This window comes from Saccopteryx leptura, chromosome 1 (genome assembly GCF_036850995.1).
Source record: "Saccopteryx leptura isolate mSacLep1 chromosome 1, mSacLep1_pri_phased_curated, whole genome shotgun sequence".
In the NCBI taxonomy this organism is placed as follows: domain Eukaryota; kingdom Metazoa; phylum Chordata; class Mammalia; order Chiroptera; family Emballonuridae; genus Saccopteryx; species Saccopteryx leptura.
Window position 1 is genome coordinate 22,337,262 of NC_089503.1, and position 16,245 is coordinate 22,353,506.

General features: G+C 37.6%; 1 protein-coding gene across 1 annotated transcript in view; it reads left to right on the forward strand.

The window, feature by feature from the left end:
* Positions 1–16,245, forward strand: part of LRRC4C (leucine rich repeat containing 4C) — a 1,251,478-nt gene that overhangs the window by 227,269 nt on the left and 1,007,964 nt on the right. The window lies entirely within an intron of this gene.

Genomic DNA, 16,245 nt, shown 5'->3' on the forward strand with positions numbered 1-16,245 from the left:
CATTTTTTGGCCCTGGCCTTTTGGCTCAGGAGTAGAGTGTCGGCCCGGCATGTGGAAGTCCTGGGTTTGATTCCTGACAGGAGAAACGCCCATCTGCTTTTCCACCCTCCCCCCTTTCCTTTCTCTCTGTCTCACTCTTTCCCTCCTGCAGCCAGGGCTCCATTGGCAGGGGCGCTGAGGATGGCTTCATGACCTCCACCTCAGGAGCTAGAATGGCTCCGGTTGGCACATAGCAACACCCCAGATAGGCTGAGCATTGCCCTCTGGTGGGTATGCCGGGTGGATCCTGGTAGGGCGCATGAGGGAGTCTGTCTGTCTATCTCCCTTTCCCACCCCTGCATAGCTTCTCCCTTCGGAAAAATAAAAAATACGATAAAACAAAAATAATAATAACATTTTTTTGTGTGTGAACCTGGAATGAATTAGTGCTCAACAATCATCTCTTTTTGATATGTTATTTTTATTATTATTAGAGATAGGTGTAGGTCAATTAAATAAAAAATTTGTTGACACCTATATATTTCATTCACTTGGCCACAGACACAACCCTCATCAGAGCCTAACCAGCAGAAGAGATGTCATAACCCCAGTATTATAATGCACTAGCTGAATAGCAATAAAAAGCTACAGGAAATTCAATATTGTGCAAAGAGAGAGGAGAACTGTAATATGGAAATTAATACATCTAATACACTGTTTAAAGTAAAGTAAAAACTAAAAAAATTAGAGAGTTAGAAAAGTAGTGGAGTTTTTAATTTGTTGGTGGGAAGTGATTTTTTGTTAAGAGAAAGAGTGACAGCTAAGCTAAACAATGAGTGGTACTTATACACTTAGATTAAGGAGGAATATTCAAGGTAAGGAAATACATTAGCAAAGAAACAGGAAAGAAAATAAAAGTCATGTAAAAACACACCAACTTTTCAAATGAACAGAAATACGAATTTTGTGGCTCACCCGAAATATGCTGACTATGTTGGTATGGATTGGGACCAAAGAGTTTACATTTTTTTCCTGTGCTTAATCTTTTCACCTTTATTAACCAGCCTCTCACCCCCATCCCCTCTGACAGCTGTCAGTCTGTCCTTTATATCTATGAGTCTGTTTCTATTGTGCTTGTTATTTTATTTTGTACATTAGATTTCACATATAGGTGAAGTCATATGGTACTGTCCTTTCTCGGACTGGATTATTTCACTTTGCATAATAACCTGCAGGTCCCCCATGGAGGGTCTGGGGGTGGTGGACACACAATGCAATGCAATATACAGACAATGTGCTGTAGAATTGTGCACCCGACACCTTTAGAACTTTATTAACCAACATTACCTCAATAAACTTAATTTAAAAATACTTACATTTATAACAAAGCATCATAATGATTGTTACTGGTGATCCATGAGATACCATTTGTAAAAAAACTAAACTAGAATGTAGGTCCTTGAAGGGGTTTCTTTTGAAAATCAAATTGTAAAGGTGGGTTGAGTTTGATTTGTGAGAAGCTTTCTAGCAGCTTTAACCAAAAGCTAATATTTAGGTAATTAACATTTTAGAAAAAGACAGTGAAGTGATAATTAGGAGAGAAAAGAATATTGAAAGCGCTGTTGACACTTTGCTAGAATGTAGAAATTAAAAAGAAAAATCACAGTGAATCTGGGCTAACACCTTTCCTTCACACCGTCAGCATTCCTCAAAATGGTAATGCTCCTCTGGGACATTGATGGCGCTTTTGTTTCCTGCAGGAAGACATTCTGTGTCTTGTGTCTTGGAACCTGATGTGTCATGCGGTAGTTGCTACGGTAACTAGTTTAAGGAATGTCATTGAGTTACCAAGTAAATAGTCTTGTAAGGCAGATTTTATAGCTGAAGTGTAAATTAAGGCTGCCCTGTCTCTGTCAGCTTTTCTATTCTGAATTCCCCTGCTTTCCATATTTAATAGAGGACTCCTTTCCCTTGCAAAAATCTCACTTCTGTAACTAGCACAGCATTATTTAAATGCACAGTGGACAGTCCCCTGTTTCTTACTTCAGTTTTCCATACCTGGGTATTGATTTCTCCAATAACACTCTTGAACTTACAATAGTGGATTATTAAGTTGGTGTACATAAGACAAATGAAAATTATTTTTGATGGTTGGGATAAGCAAATGGTAGTTTCTGCTCTCAAAATCCTATAGGCTCAAGTCTTTTTGATGCTTTATGGTGGTCATAACATGAAATCATAATAAATCCTTAAATGACTTCCATTTAAGGATTTGTTAAAGCATTTGAGTAAACTCTAAATTGTTGCTTAATAAATGCCTTTGTCTTACCTCTGGAGAATCTTTGGGTTCATCTTGGGTTATACATGAATGACTATCTTTCTGAGCAAGCATTTTTATTTTATAATTGAATGGCTACAGTTTCCACTTCACTCTCAAAATAGAAAGCCATGTGATGTGGTTCTTCTTTATTTTCTAAAACTGTCTTTATGTTTCAGGTACTTCATAACAATGTTAATATCAAAATTATTGATATTTACCTTCAGTGTGCAGCTAGGATGCAATGATTCATCTTGGAAGAGTGCAGATTCATGCAAACTTTTCTTTTACATTTTTTAATTTATACTTCTAAATCAGGTCATATATTTAAAAAACAATGTGTGTTTGCCTTTTCTATAGAATAATTTTTATAGTTCTACAAAATTTAATTTTTTTTCTCTTTGGCCAAGTTCACTGTGAGAAAAAAAAAACATAAAAATCAATGTATGTCATCAAAAAACTATCAAAAATACCAATTATGAAATCATATATTTCTCATACATGAACTTGTGAAGTGGTTCTTTTGGACTCTAATGACTGGAATAAATTTAGCAGTATATAGAATTGGTGTTCATTTTTTTATTAGTTAATGAAAGTTTTATAAACTTTCAGTTTTTTTCCACCATGTTCCATTTTCAAGGCTATTAGAAAGTTAAGAACTTAGTTATATGTAAGTGCAATATTTTGTCTTAGACTTTTTTTCCCATTATTTGAGGTAACTATCTCACCTCTATTAGTTAAAATTCTCTTTAGCTGTGAGAAGCAGAGATCCAATAAGTGGTTAAACAAAAAGCAACCAAACGCCCCTGATAAGGGAACCAGAAGGTGGCAGTGCAGACTGATAGGACAATTTCTCTATATCATCAGGGACCCAGGCTCTTTCCATCTTTCTGCTCTTACACTGTTAGTTGAGGACTTCCACATTGAAGGTCCCTGCATGGTTAGAAGCTGAATGATAATAACATTTCAACTGGCCTTACTGTGATGCAAAAGGAAGGTAGAGGAAGGATTGAAGGTAAAAGACATATTTAAGCTAAGCTAGTCCTCAATTTTGATAATGCTTTCCTAAAAAAAAATTTCTATAGAAAATTTCACTTCTATTCTATTGACTGGATCTTAATGAAATTATTCACTGCAAAGGATCATGGGATATGTAGTCAAACACATTGCCACATCAATTCTATAATCCATTACGAAGACACAAGAGGAGAAAGATAGTGGGACAGGCAGCTGGAATATCTACCACATCGCCCTTCATTCCCTGACTCATATTCTTTATCCTGATTTTCCCAGTTTTACATTTGCACTTTCTTTTTATTTTTCTGCAATGTGTTTTTGAATCCGGAAACATTAAAAAAAACATAATTTGCTAAATAATAATACTAATAGCTCACGTGTGAAGAACTGCACTAAATACTTTACCTACATGTTCTCATTTTATCATTTCAGAAGCACGATGAGGTGTGTTCTATCTTTATCTTCATTTCACCAATGAATACATTTATATACGAGTATTTAAATAACTTGCTGAGATCACCAAACTAATGCATGAGAAATATGAAGTTCTAACTCGTATTCTTTGGCTGATAGGTTCATCTGTTCATTACTTTATATATTCTTCTTACATACAGATGAGTTGATCTATTTTTTCTTACATCCTTAACTGGAGAAAATATTATTTTTCTCATATAGTGGTTGAGACAGACAAAACATTTTTAACATTTCTTCCACCTTTCACTTACACTTCTTCCTACCTATACCTTCATTTCACGTAAAAACTTTTAGCTCTGGATACAAGGAGTAAAATAGCCTTTCTATGTTGGACATATTGTAATTTCATTAAACATATTTGAATCAATCCCTGTAAACTCATCATTTTGTAATTATTTTTAAATATCTAACTTCTCAGCATATTAGACACCCTTTGAGAGCAGTGATGTGTGTGTATTGGTTCCAGTTCTGGTTCCAGTTCTAAATAAAAACTAACATTTATTTCATCACTTCATTCATTTAACACATTTAGGTCTTAGGTCTCCAGCACTGCTCTAGGAGCTAGTGTCAGCAGTGAACAAAGTTCTTGTCCTCCTGGAGCTTATTGTCTGCTGTGTGGATGGATAACAGAGAGATGTGTACTATTTCACAGAGTATAATAGTAAGGAGAAAACAAAGGGAAGTTGTAGAAAGGAAGTGCTGGGAGGGGAGTGGAAGAGATGACTAAGATTCCTCATTGTGAAGGTCATATTTGATGGAGTACGACAAGGACATGAAGAAACAAATCACGTGGATATCTGAGAAAATGCCCAGCGAAGGGAGCACGGACTGCAAAGGCCCCATGGGGATACTATGCAAGGGTATACATGGAACAAGACATATAAAGAGTATCGTCAAGAACACATGGATGAATCTGGTAACACGTGTTGATCTTCAAAGCATAAGGAAGAAATCCAATTGTGAGATTATTTCTAACCCAGGTCTTCATATAAACTCTAAATCATGTCTTGGAAATACCGTAAATGATGGAAAAGCTAAGATGCAATTGGAAAGCAACTGGAACCTGTGAATGTACATTTTTATCCTCATGTCTCCAGGCAGTCATTGCCTTCCTCCCTAGAAGTATCCTTCTTGGCAATGAAGAGCAACATCTCCTATACGATTATGGCAAAGCGGATGAGAATCACCGTGTTGGGGACTTTATGTAAAGTCATAAATTATCTTAATAAATCCTTTTTTAAAAACTGTCATGATAAGGTAGTTTCTTCTCTCTTTTACAGATGGCTACAGGGAGACTGGTGCTCAAGGTCGCAAGGGAATGCTAGCCAGAAACATTAAAATTTCAAAGGTCTGATATCTTAAGAATTAAATACTGTCAAAATTAAGAGAGTGTTATATAGAACAATTTTTAGAAAAAAAAATTTAAAAATAAAGTCTAGACATTGTTTTTGTTGCCATATTTTTGCAGTTATAGGTAGCCAAAAAGATAAGAATTTAAAAAGAAAAATTATAGGCAACATGAAAATATGGAAGAGAATGAAGAAACAAAAAAAAATTAAAATGATCAAACTGAGGTTCATAATGGACTCATCACAATATATACCTAGAGGTGACTATGATATGGTGAAATTACCATTGTATTAATTGATTCTTTCACCCATCATTCAGTACATGTCCATTGGGCACCCACTGTATATCAGGCAGTATTCTTAGGGGTAGAGATGCACAGTGCACAAAAGCAGACAAGGTCCCTGCCTTCATAGAGCGTATATTTTAGAAGAATAACTAAGTCACAAATAAATAGAGAACCAGATATTGTTAAGCATCAGTCTTCTATTATAACAAAGTAAAGAAAGTGGATAAAAATGGATAATAATGTTATTTTCTTTATTATTTTTAATAAACTAACCAGAGTATACTTTTTGAAAAAATGACCTTTGAGGAGAGACCTCAGTAAAGCAAGGGCAAACTCCGTAATCATCGGAGGAATACTGTTCATGCAGACTGAGCAGCAATTCTGAGGTCTCAAGGCAGGCCCATGGGAAGCATTTGTGCATTTGGAGAAGTTGTAGTTCAACTAATAATTTTTTTTTCTTACATCTGAAGCCTTTAGGGAAAATTTGTTTGGGAAAGTCTAATTTACAGGGGAAGATTTCAATTCAGGTCTAATATTCTGCTGTAGTTAGAACTCTAGATTATGGTGAGACCACAGAGTTTATTTTACTGTCCTTTTTTTAAGAGAGAGAAACAGAGAGACAGACAGACAGGGACTGACAGACAGGAAGGAAAAGAGATGAGAACCATCAATTCTTTTGTTGCAGCACCTTAGTTGTTCATTGATTGCTTTCTCATATGTGCCTTGACTGGGGGTGGGGTGGTGGGTGGGTAGACTCCAGCCATGCCAGTGACTCCTTGCTCAAGCCAGCAACCTTGATCTCAAGTCAGCAGCCATGGGATTATAGACTCATGGGATCATGTCTATGATCCCGCACTCAAGCTAGCTACCCCATGCTCAAGCTGGTGAACCTGTGTTCAAGCCTGTGACCCTGAGCTCAAGCCAGCGACCTCAGGGTTTTGAATCTGGGTCCTCAGCGTCTTAGGCCAATGCTCTACCTACTGTGCCATCACCTGGTCAGGCTATTTTGCTGTCTTTTATAACATGGTGTTTTTCTGTAACCAATTTTCTTTCTCTGTAAATATATTCTCTCAAATATTTATTAAATACCTACTATTTGCCAGGCATTGGCTATTTGCAGATTTGTTGATGCTTGCATTTTGCTAGTACTTAAACATACATTTAGCTCTCAAGGGGTTTCAATCCAAAGAGTAAAAGATACCATCTGAATATTTAAGAACTCCACTGGGAGGCAGAATGTTTAACTGCCATATGAGAGAGAGATGATATAAACCCAAATAAAGATGATTTTACTATAAACTCCAGTGATGCCAAAGTCTTCCTGGAAGAGGAATGATTAAGTATTTTTACTGTTTGTTATAAAAGTGGTTTTTGTTTACCAAAAATAGTGGACCTCTTAGCAAATGCTACTTGGTAACAAAATGTCATCATAGTTTTAATGGAAAAAATAAACTGCTTGTCTCATTGTCATTAGACTTTCTTCAGGGTCACTTGATCCAGACTTAGGGTATTAATCAAAGTCTTGGACGTTACCCACACTCCCTCTGGCCAGGCAAACAGTAGCTGTCCTGTGCTCAGCTTCCCTTAAGCTTTTGTATATTGGGTCTAGTTTCCTATCTTTGTTTCAGCAATTCTAACACAATTTGTAATCTATTTTCCAGATACATTGGTTGGTACATAGGTCAATGAGCATTTTTTAAAATGAAGAAATGAATTTTAATGGAAGGAATATGGAAATTTCCTTTTTATAAAAAATTTTTAAAGATTTTGATCATTTTAGAGAGAAGAGAGAGAGTGAAAAGGGAGAGGAGTAGGAAGCATCAACTCCCATATGTGCCTTAACTAGGCAAGCCCTGGGTTTTAAACTGGTGACCTCAGTGTTCCAGGTTAACCCTTTATCCACTGTGCCACCACAGTTCAGGCCAACTATGGCGATTTCAACATGGCAAAATTTTAATTTCACACAATTGTTTTTTTTTTTTTATCCTTTGGGGTATCTGAAACTTTTAAAGTATCACTTGTAATAACAGATATCAAAGAATAATATGAACATATGTGATGAATAAAATAAATGAAAGCTTTTCTGTGTTCTCACATCTGAGTGGAATCAAAGAATAAAACCTTCATTTATTTTATCATTTGTGCATATATAAAATAATATCAGCTATTGAAGATAAATTTAAAATACTGAGATATCTAAAGAAGTCACGTTACCCCTTAGTCCTGCCATCCAGAAATAATCATTAACATTGTCATGTTAATGATGCTGCTTCTGATTCTCCTTCTTAAGTTTATTACGTGCATGACTTATCTCTTCTGGTAGGAGTAAAAAGACCTTCTGAAGACATTTGTTAAATGAATATCTGAAGGAAAAACAGTTTAGAAATTTAATAATTTTTATTTATTTTCCCCCTGTATTTTTCTTAAGTGAGAAGCAGGAAGGCAGAGAGACAGACTGCCACCAGGCCCAACCTGGATCCACCCGGCATGCCCACCAGGGGGGCGATGCTCTGCCCATCTGGGCTACTGCTCCTCCACAACTGGAGCCATCACAGCGCCGGAGGTGGAGGCCATGGAGCTGTCCTCAGTGCTCAGACAACTTTGCTCCAATGGAGCCTTGGCTGCAGGAGGGGAAGAGAGAGACAGAGAGAAAGGAGAGGGGGAAGGGTGGAGAAGCAGACGGACGCCTCTCCTGTGTGGCCTGGCTGGGAATCGAACCCTGGACTTCCACATGCCCTGCTGATGCTCTACCGTGATTTTTCATTCATTTAGTTTTTATTTCAGAGATTCATTGTAGACAGTCACTTGTTTTGACAATTACCCAGGAGATTGTATTCCCTTCCGTTTAAATGCAGAGTTTGCTGAGATAATCGCAATCATTGTAGCCTCTTATAACTGGCAGAAGTCCTAACTTAACTAAACATTAGCCTTGGCAAAATAAATTTGAACAGGCAGCCAATTCACAAAATGATTAATTGTTCTTACTTGACTGTGTCTCCTATTTGGCGTTTGGTTTTTCACTATGATATACACACATATATAAATATAGTCAATCTCATGTCCTTCTGATATTATTTAAACTTTAGCTCTCTGAATTTCTCAAAAGTATAATTCACAAGGAAAATATTGAATGCTTCAGTTATTTAAAGTATAACTTGTAATGAAAGAGATCAGAGAATAAGAGATATTATATACACATACTGTCTGTTGATAATTAAAATAACATTTATTTTGCATTCATTCAGTTCATTAATTTTGCTGGAATGCAGGTGATGTCCTTAAACACAGGACTTGTGAGATATACTTACTATTTTAAATTTTTTTTTTCTTACTCAGGAATTACTATTCTACCATAGCTCCCGAACATTTGATAATATCTAGAAACATTTTTGGTTGTCATATCCAGAGTGGGGTTGGGTGCTACTAATATCTAGTGGTTAGGGGTCAGAAGTGCCGCTTAGTATCTCGTACAGGACAGCCCCTACAACAATTACCTAATTCAATATATCAATTTCACTGAGGTTGAGAAACCCTGTCTTAAAATATTTTACAATCTTAGAGAGGGAAGCAGGCATGCTATTACAGGAATGAAATTAAGATTACAATATATACCAAGGAAAAGTATTCATGATAGATATAGAAAGGATGTCTACTTTCCTTGAAAAGGATAAGAGATTTGAGGAAGCGATATTGAGCTGAAAAGGGGAAGAGATAGCAAGGAGAAAACATTTCAGAGAAAGAAATAGCTTGAGCAAAGTCATAGAAACATCATGCACAAATGGCTTAAGTTTAACTAAGCTAGAGTTCAGTGTGGTTGGTATGCAGCCCTGGGAAGAATAAATTTGGAACAGAATTTCAGAGACTCAATTATTAAGATTCAGTTTTGCAAGTCTAAACTGTATCCTGTTGGCTAAAGAAATCCATGGGAAAAATCCATGGAATTAAAGATTATGCATTAGTTTTTTTTTTTTTTTTGTCTGTTTGTTTTTTGTTTTTTTTTTTAATAGTGAAATACTTCTGGCAGCCAAACAAAACTAAAAGACAAAAAATTGATTAGCGGCATAGATGTCAAGTTGGCTAATGATTATATGTGTATGTTAAAAGTCCTGAAGGACTCATATCTCTCAGAAAGTGTGGGTTTTATGGCCGCTGCTGTGTGATGATAATGCCAAGGAGGCTGAATGGATGGAATTTGCATCCTCGTTGGATGTGGGGTGAGGAGGAAATATCAAATGGAAATTTTCAAAAATGAGTTATGTAAAATATTGGAAGTAAACTAGTTTATCCAAGGAGAATGTTAGAAGAGAAGAAATTTCTCTGAAAATATTCATATTTAACTGTCAAGTAGAAAAAAATTAGCTCTGAGATATTAGAATATGTAGTCAGGGACATGATGGGGCAAAAGCAAGGTGGCTTCATGAGACAAAAAATAAAAATAAAAAATAAAGGGCATTCGAGTTCGTAATTTGAAATTTAAGCCAATACAGATAAATACCATTTTCACTGCCAGCATTTAAATTATGAAATAATTACTTTTAAAATATGTATCTACAGTAATCAATACCCAAGAAGGTGATTTAGATTCCAGAGTGAAGAAAACAACTTAAGGTAAGATCGATAATCAGAGGCCCCAAATCTCACAGAGTTCCCAGAACTGAGGAACAGAACCTCAGGGCTGAGTCTGACATTTTGTCCCCTCAGAGGGGAGCCCAGGCCATAAGCTCCATTCATAAAGAGGCCAGATGTGTATTACCTGCATAAAGCCTCCTGCTGTGTCTTTGTAAGCAGGACGAGAAAAGCTCTGACCACTAGCCCTTAGGAAAAAGGAGTGATTTTTGAGAAATTGGCAATATAAAACAGCTCTAAGCAAACTTGTGCATTCCAAATTTGTATTACTTATGTGGTGTGAACATGGCAGGTTGAGAATCCTATTATAAACTCTTTGAAGCTGGGACAACAATGAAGACATCAATATGATATGACACTCTATGGGTTTTGCTATAAACTGGGGGTCCCAAAATACTCATGTGTATTAGTCACCTTGAGCTGCCATAACAGAATACCACTGACTGAGTGGTTTAAAAATTTATTTCTGCATATTTCTAGAAGTTGGAAGTCAAAGATCTATGTGTTCCAGGGTAACTTGACTGGTGAGGCATTGCTTTCTGGCTTGCAGGTGGTCACCTTCTTGCTGTGTCCTCATGTGTTCTTTCCTCAGTTGCACATAGACATTTTTTGTGTCTATCTCTCTGTACATACACCACCAGTTCCACTGGATTAGGGCCCTAACTTGTGATATCATTTAAAATATCACATCCCATAACTAGAGATAACTTCACTAAAAAGAACTATTAGAGAATGAAACCGGTAAGATAAATTGAGCCCCTCCCACCAAAATAAGGACACACACACACACACACACACACATTTATGTATGTGTGTGTGTTTAAAAAATTCGAGTGAACACCCAACAGAAGAGCAAAATAATATGTAATATCTAGACAAAGGAAAGGAGGGAGGAATAAAGAAGATGATATCCATCTAAGGATAGGGTCAAGATTTGGATGTAAAGGATTGAGACCAAATAGAGGATGATAGTATTCTCTGAGAGGAAAGGAAGTAAAGGTAGGGAGAATTACAAAGGGGGCTCCAACGGTTTTTAATATTTAGTTCTGGAAAAAGAAATTAGTCCAGTAAAATAAATGTTAACATTTATTAAATATGTGGAGAGGCAAGATTCATTGACTTCAGTCTGAACTAGATAATTATGTTAACAAGTTAAAACGTGCGTTGGTATCTGATAACTGCTTTCTTATCCAGTACATCTTACTGTTGTAACTTGAGTAAATTTATTCAATTCCTTTAGGTTTTATTTGCTCAATTTTTATATTTTTTTCTTTCTTTTTTTTTTTGTATTTTTCTGAAGTTGGAAACAGGGAGGCAGTCAGACAAACTCCCATATGCGCCCAACTGGGATCCACCCGGCATGCCCACCAGGGGTCGATGCTCTGCCCATCTGGGGTGTTGCTCTGTCGCAACCAGAGCCATTCTAGTGCCTGAGGCAGAGGCCATGGAGCCATCCTCAGCGCCCGGGCCAACTTTGTTCCAATGGAGCCTTGGCTGCGGAAGGGGAAGAGAGAGACAGAGAGGAAGGAGAGGGGGAGGGGTAGAGAAGCAGATAGGCGATTCTCCTGTGTGCCCTGGCTGGGAATCGAACCCGGGACTCCTATATGCCAGGCCAACGCTCTACCACTGAGCCAACCGGCCAGGGCCAATTTGCTCAATTTTTAAAAGTGTACAATTTACAATATTCCTTATCTTCCAGGTTTTATCTTTTTAAACATTGTAAAGTGTATGACACAGTATGTAGGGAATCTGTGACCAATGTATGGTAACTGGTGGAAATGAACAGGCAGCAGCAGCATGAAATTAAAGGAGAGTTTTTTGTTTTGTTTTGTTTTTATAATAATTTTATTTTTTTAATGGGGTGATATCAATAAATCAGGATACATATATTCAAAGATAACAAGTCCAGGTTATCTTGTCATTCAATTATGTTGCATACCCACCACCCAAAGTCAGATTGTCCTCTGTCACCTTCTATCTTGTTTTCTTTGTGCCCCTCCCCACCCCCTTTCCCTCTCCCATTCCCCCTTCCCCCCCGTAACCACCACACTCTTATCAATGTCTCTTAGTTTCACTATTATGTCCCACCTACGTATGGAATAATACAGTTCCTGGTTTTTTCTGATTTACTTATTTCACTTCGTATCATGTTATCAAGATCCCACCATTTTGCTGTAAATGTTCCGATGTCATCATTTCTTATGGCTGAGTAGTATTCCATAGTGTATATGTGCCACATCTTCTTTATCCAGTCATCTATTGATGGGCTTTTTGGTTGTTTCCATGTCCTGGCCACTGTGAACAATGCTGCAATAAACATGGGGCTGTATGTGTCTTTACGTATCAATGTTTCTGAGTTTTTGGGATATATACCCAGTAGAGGGATTGCTGGGTCATAAGGTAGTTCTATTTTCAGTTTTTTGAGGAACCACCATACTTTCTTCCATAATGGTTGTACTACTTTACATTCCCACCAACAGTGTATGAGGGTTCCTTTTTCTCCACAGCCTTAAAGGAGAGTTTTTTTAAAAAAAGGAAAGCATGTCTCATTTTTTTCACATGGAAGCAAAATATTCAAATGACCAGTATTGACCATTGGATTTAACTTTTACCATTTTATTGATGAAGTTTACCTGAGCAGTTTGGGGAGATTGGTGACAGCAGAAGATGGTGAGCCTGGGTCGAAGAGGTAAAAGGAGAGATAAAAAGAATGCTTGCAGTATAGTGTTGGAAAGAGAGACAAAATAATCACATATTTATTTATAAAAGAAGCTAGAGAGAAAACAAGAGTTTTAAAAATGGACACCTGCAAATGTGAACTATTTTAAGTAGTTTGGTTGTGGAGGAAAATAGGTCAGTGACTAGAGCTAGGTGGTATGTGTGTGTACACGCGTGTAAAGATTTTGGCATGTTATCAGACTGAAAGGAGAGGTTCAGTAGCAAAGGAGGAGAGAGGTGAGAAAGTAGTAAGAAAGGTAGAAGTCTGATGGATCCAGGTACTAGAAGAGACAAGAGGGATTGGAATCAAGAACACGGAAGAGTTGGCTATAAGCAAGAGAGAATCACTTGTCTGAGATTAGAAGGAAGTAGAGAGTGCAAGACATGACACTTAGCCTCGCATGTGTCTGTGAAAGATCTGAGACAATGTCCTCCCCTGAGAAAGCACATGTAATTTTTGTTGTTTTTGGTGGTGTGCTTCTTTTTGATTAAGAATGAAGACTCAGCCTGACCTGTGGTGGTGCAGTAGATAAAGCGTCGACCTGGAAATGCTGAGGTCGCCGGTTCGAAACCCTGGGCTTGCCTGGTCAAGGCACATATGGGAGTTGATGCTTCCAGCTCCTCCCCCCTTCTCTCTCTCTCTCTCTGTCTCTCTCTCCTTCCCTGTCTCTCTCTCTCCCCTCTCTAAAAATGAATAAATAAAATAAAAATTTTAAATTAAAAAAAAAAAAGAATGAAGACTCAGTCATTGACATATTCCATGAGAAATGCTTCCTCTGATGGAAAAATTGAATTCAGGCTCAATCCTCCTTCCCTAAAGAAAGATTTTGGTCTGTGAATTAGCAATGTTTGAAACTTCAAATCACCATACTCATTTGATGTGTGATAGTTACTGGCTAAGCCTTTTGGGAAATAAACAGGGACCAAGACTCCACATTTCCATGTCCTCTACCAAAAACAGCTTCCCCAAAATAGACTAATTTACAAGCTGTACTCACATTCGAATGTTATATTTCTATTTTTGTGATGACATAAAATCATTAAACCACTGCTAGTAGTGAAAGCAGTCATTTCTGGTAGTAGAACTGCTCTGTGTCCATTCAAAGAGAATTGCATTTTAAATGACACACAGAGAGCAGTGTCCTCCTGAGGTGTGTAGCATGGACTGAGATTTGACTTCTGCAATAACTTATTAAATGTCCTCCTTTGATCTTGCTGTAGCACCCAAGCTCTTAGTTTTGAATAGCAGTGTCTAACTGGCTGGCATGAGCACAGGTCATAAAAATGTTTCCAATCTTTTCTGAGTCATCTTCTAAATGTTTGTATTGTGTGCATTTTAAGTAACTGTTACACTATTAAAAGTTTTTAATATCAAGACTTCACCCCCTCCTGAAATCTCTCAAGGTTCTTTCTCGTTACATCACATATATCACATAAACAAAATTATGACTGCCCACTACACATCAGTTATATTATCTGAGTTAATCATCACAAAACCCAATGAGGTAGATATGATGGCCGTGGACAAATGAGTACCATGAGATTGCAGGAATGAACTCAATCTTTCCAAGATCAATTGAGATTCAAATTCAGGTCTGAATAAAAAAGAAAATTGAAATTTAAATGTGACCTCATTTAAATTGAATAGAATATCTCTTTCAGGCTGTGAATCTATTTTAAAATGTACAAGAAAGTTTTCACTTGCTCAGGTATTCAGCTATCAACTTTATAATCAGTAAAGCTGTATTAAGAGACATACTTTGTATGTAAGGCCAAAATAGATTTCCTATCATCCTACTAAAACTGGCCCTGGGGGGCCTCATGTGGTGCTAGATATATTATAGTTACAAAGCCAGTCAATTCCATGGAGAAATAGAGCCTGCTCCCACATTCCAAGAGCCGGTGATGAAGTAATCATATACAATAAATGCACTACTTGTGAGGATGAACGTTGTCAGAATTTTCAGATTTGATTCTGTCCAACATCCCCCAAGAGAGGTTTATCAGTAGAGGAAAAGGATGACTCCCCCTGGACATGGCATTTACCTTTCCCAAGGCATCTCAGTCTTTTGATTTAATTATTTAAATATATTTCTGAGTCCCTATTCTCTTTTTTATGAGATTATTCTTCTTCTTCTTCTTCTTCTTCTTCTTCTTCTTCTTCTTCTTCTTCTTCTTCTTCTTCTTACAGAGACAGATAGAGAGAGAATCAGAGAGGGGAACAGATAGGAACAGACAGACAGAAAGGGAGAGAATCTTTGTTGCGGCATCTTAGTTGTTCATTGATTGCTTTCTCATATGTGCCTTGACCAGGGGGCTACAGCAGAGTGATTGACCCCTTGCTCAAACCAGTGACCTTGGACTTCAAGTGAGTAACATTTGGGTTCAAGCTAGCAACCATGGGGTCATGTCTGTGATCCCACAATCAAGTGAGCAACCGAACACTCAAGCTGGTGAGCCTGCGCTCAAGTCAGATGAGCCCACGCTCAAGCCAGAGACCTCAGGGTTTCAAACCTGGGTTTTACAGGTCCCAGTTCGATGCTCTATTACTCTATCCACTGCACCACTGCCTGGTCAGGCTATAATGAACTTCTTAACCAGGACAAAAACAGAGGAAGCTTACACAGTAGGACTGATGAGAGCACATCATATTGGATGTATTCATGATGTCTCTGCTCTCCAATTTCTCATTGTTCTTTGGGGCAGCACACAGGAAGTCTCAGCACTGGGTTTCAGGAAAATTTTAAGAAACTGGATAGGAAAGCAATAGCTCCTTCTCTGGCATGACTAAAAGCTGGAATCCATCAACTACATACGTGCATGACATAGTCTCAGCCCCAAGTCCTGTTCTGCAAACTGGGGCATCCATAGTGAGAGAACACAAGCCACCTTTCTGACAGGATCCGGGTGCTGTTCTGTGAGTCTTCGAGTTCCGCTCTTTGATATACTTCAGCATGGCTGAAACTGTTACCTCAGCATTGTACCAGACTCGGTTGCTTAAACATTTTGTGGTGATTTCCACATGATCTGCAGGAGGCTAGCTCCTTCTTTGGGAGACTGGCATATAGAAGATGTTTTTTGAATGAGCCAAATCTTTCTTACGCTGGCCTGATTGTTCCTTTTCTACCATCATGGTGCTTAGTACAGTGCATTGTAATATTTAAATAAAGGAAATAATGCATAGATGAATGAATGAGTGAATGTAGGAATGAATGAATGAATGACTGTATGAAAAAAGTGTAGTCAGCTGGGCTCTCTCTTTCTCATACTACCTTTCCATTCTGCTCTTTCTTGAGGAGGAGTACAAACAGATGGTTCTAATTAGAAGTCTGCTTCCCTACAGAAGTCTCTCTTCTGTATGATAAATTTCTCTTCTCTTTCACCTGAAACTCATACTCACTCAGTCCTCAGATAATCCCTACCTCACCAACAATGGACACACAGACTGTAGAATAGGGTTCTTAACGTCTTGTAATGA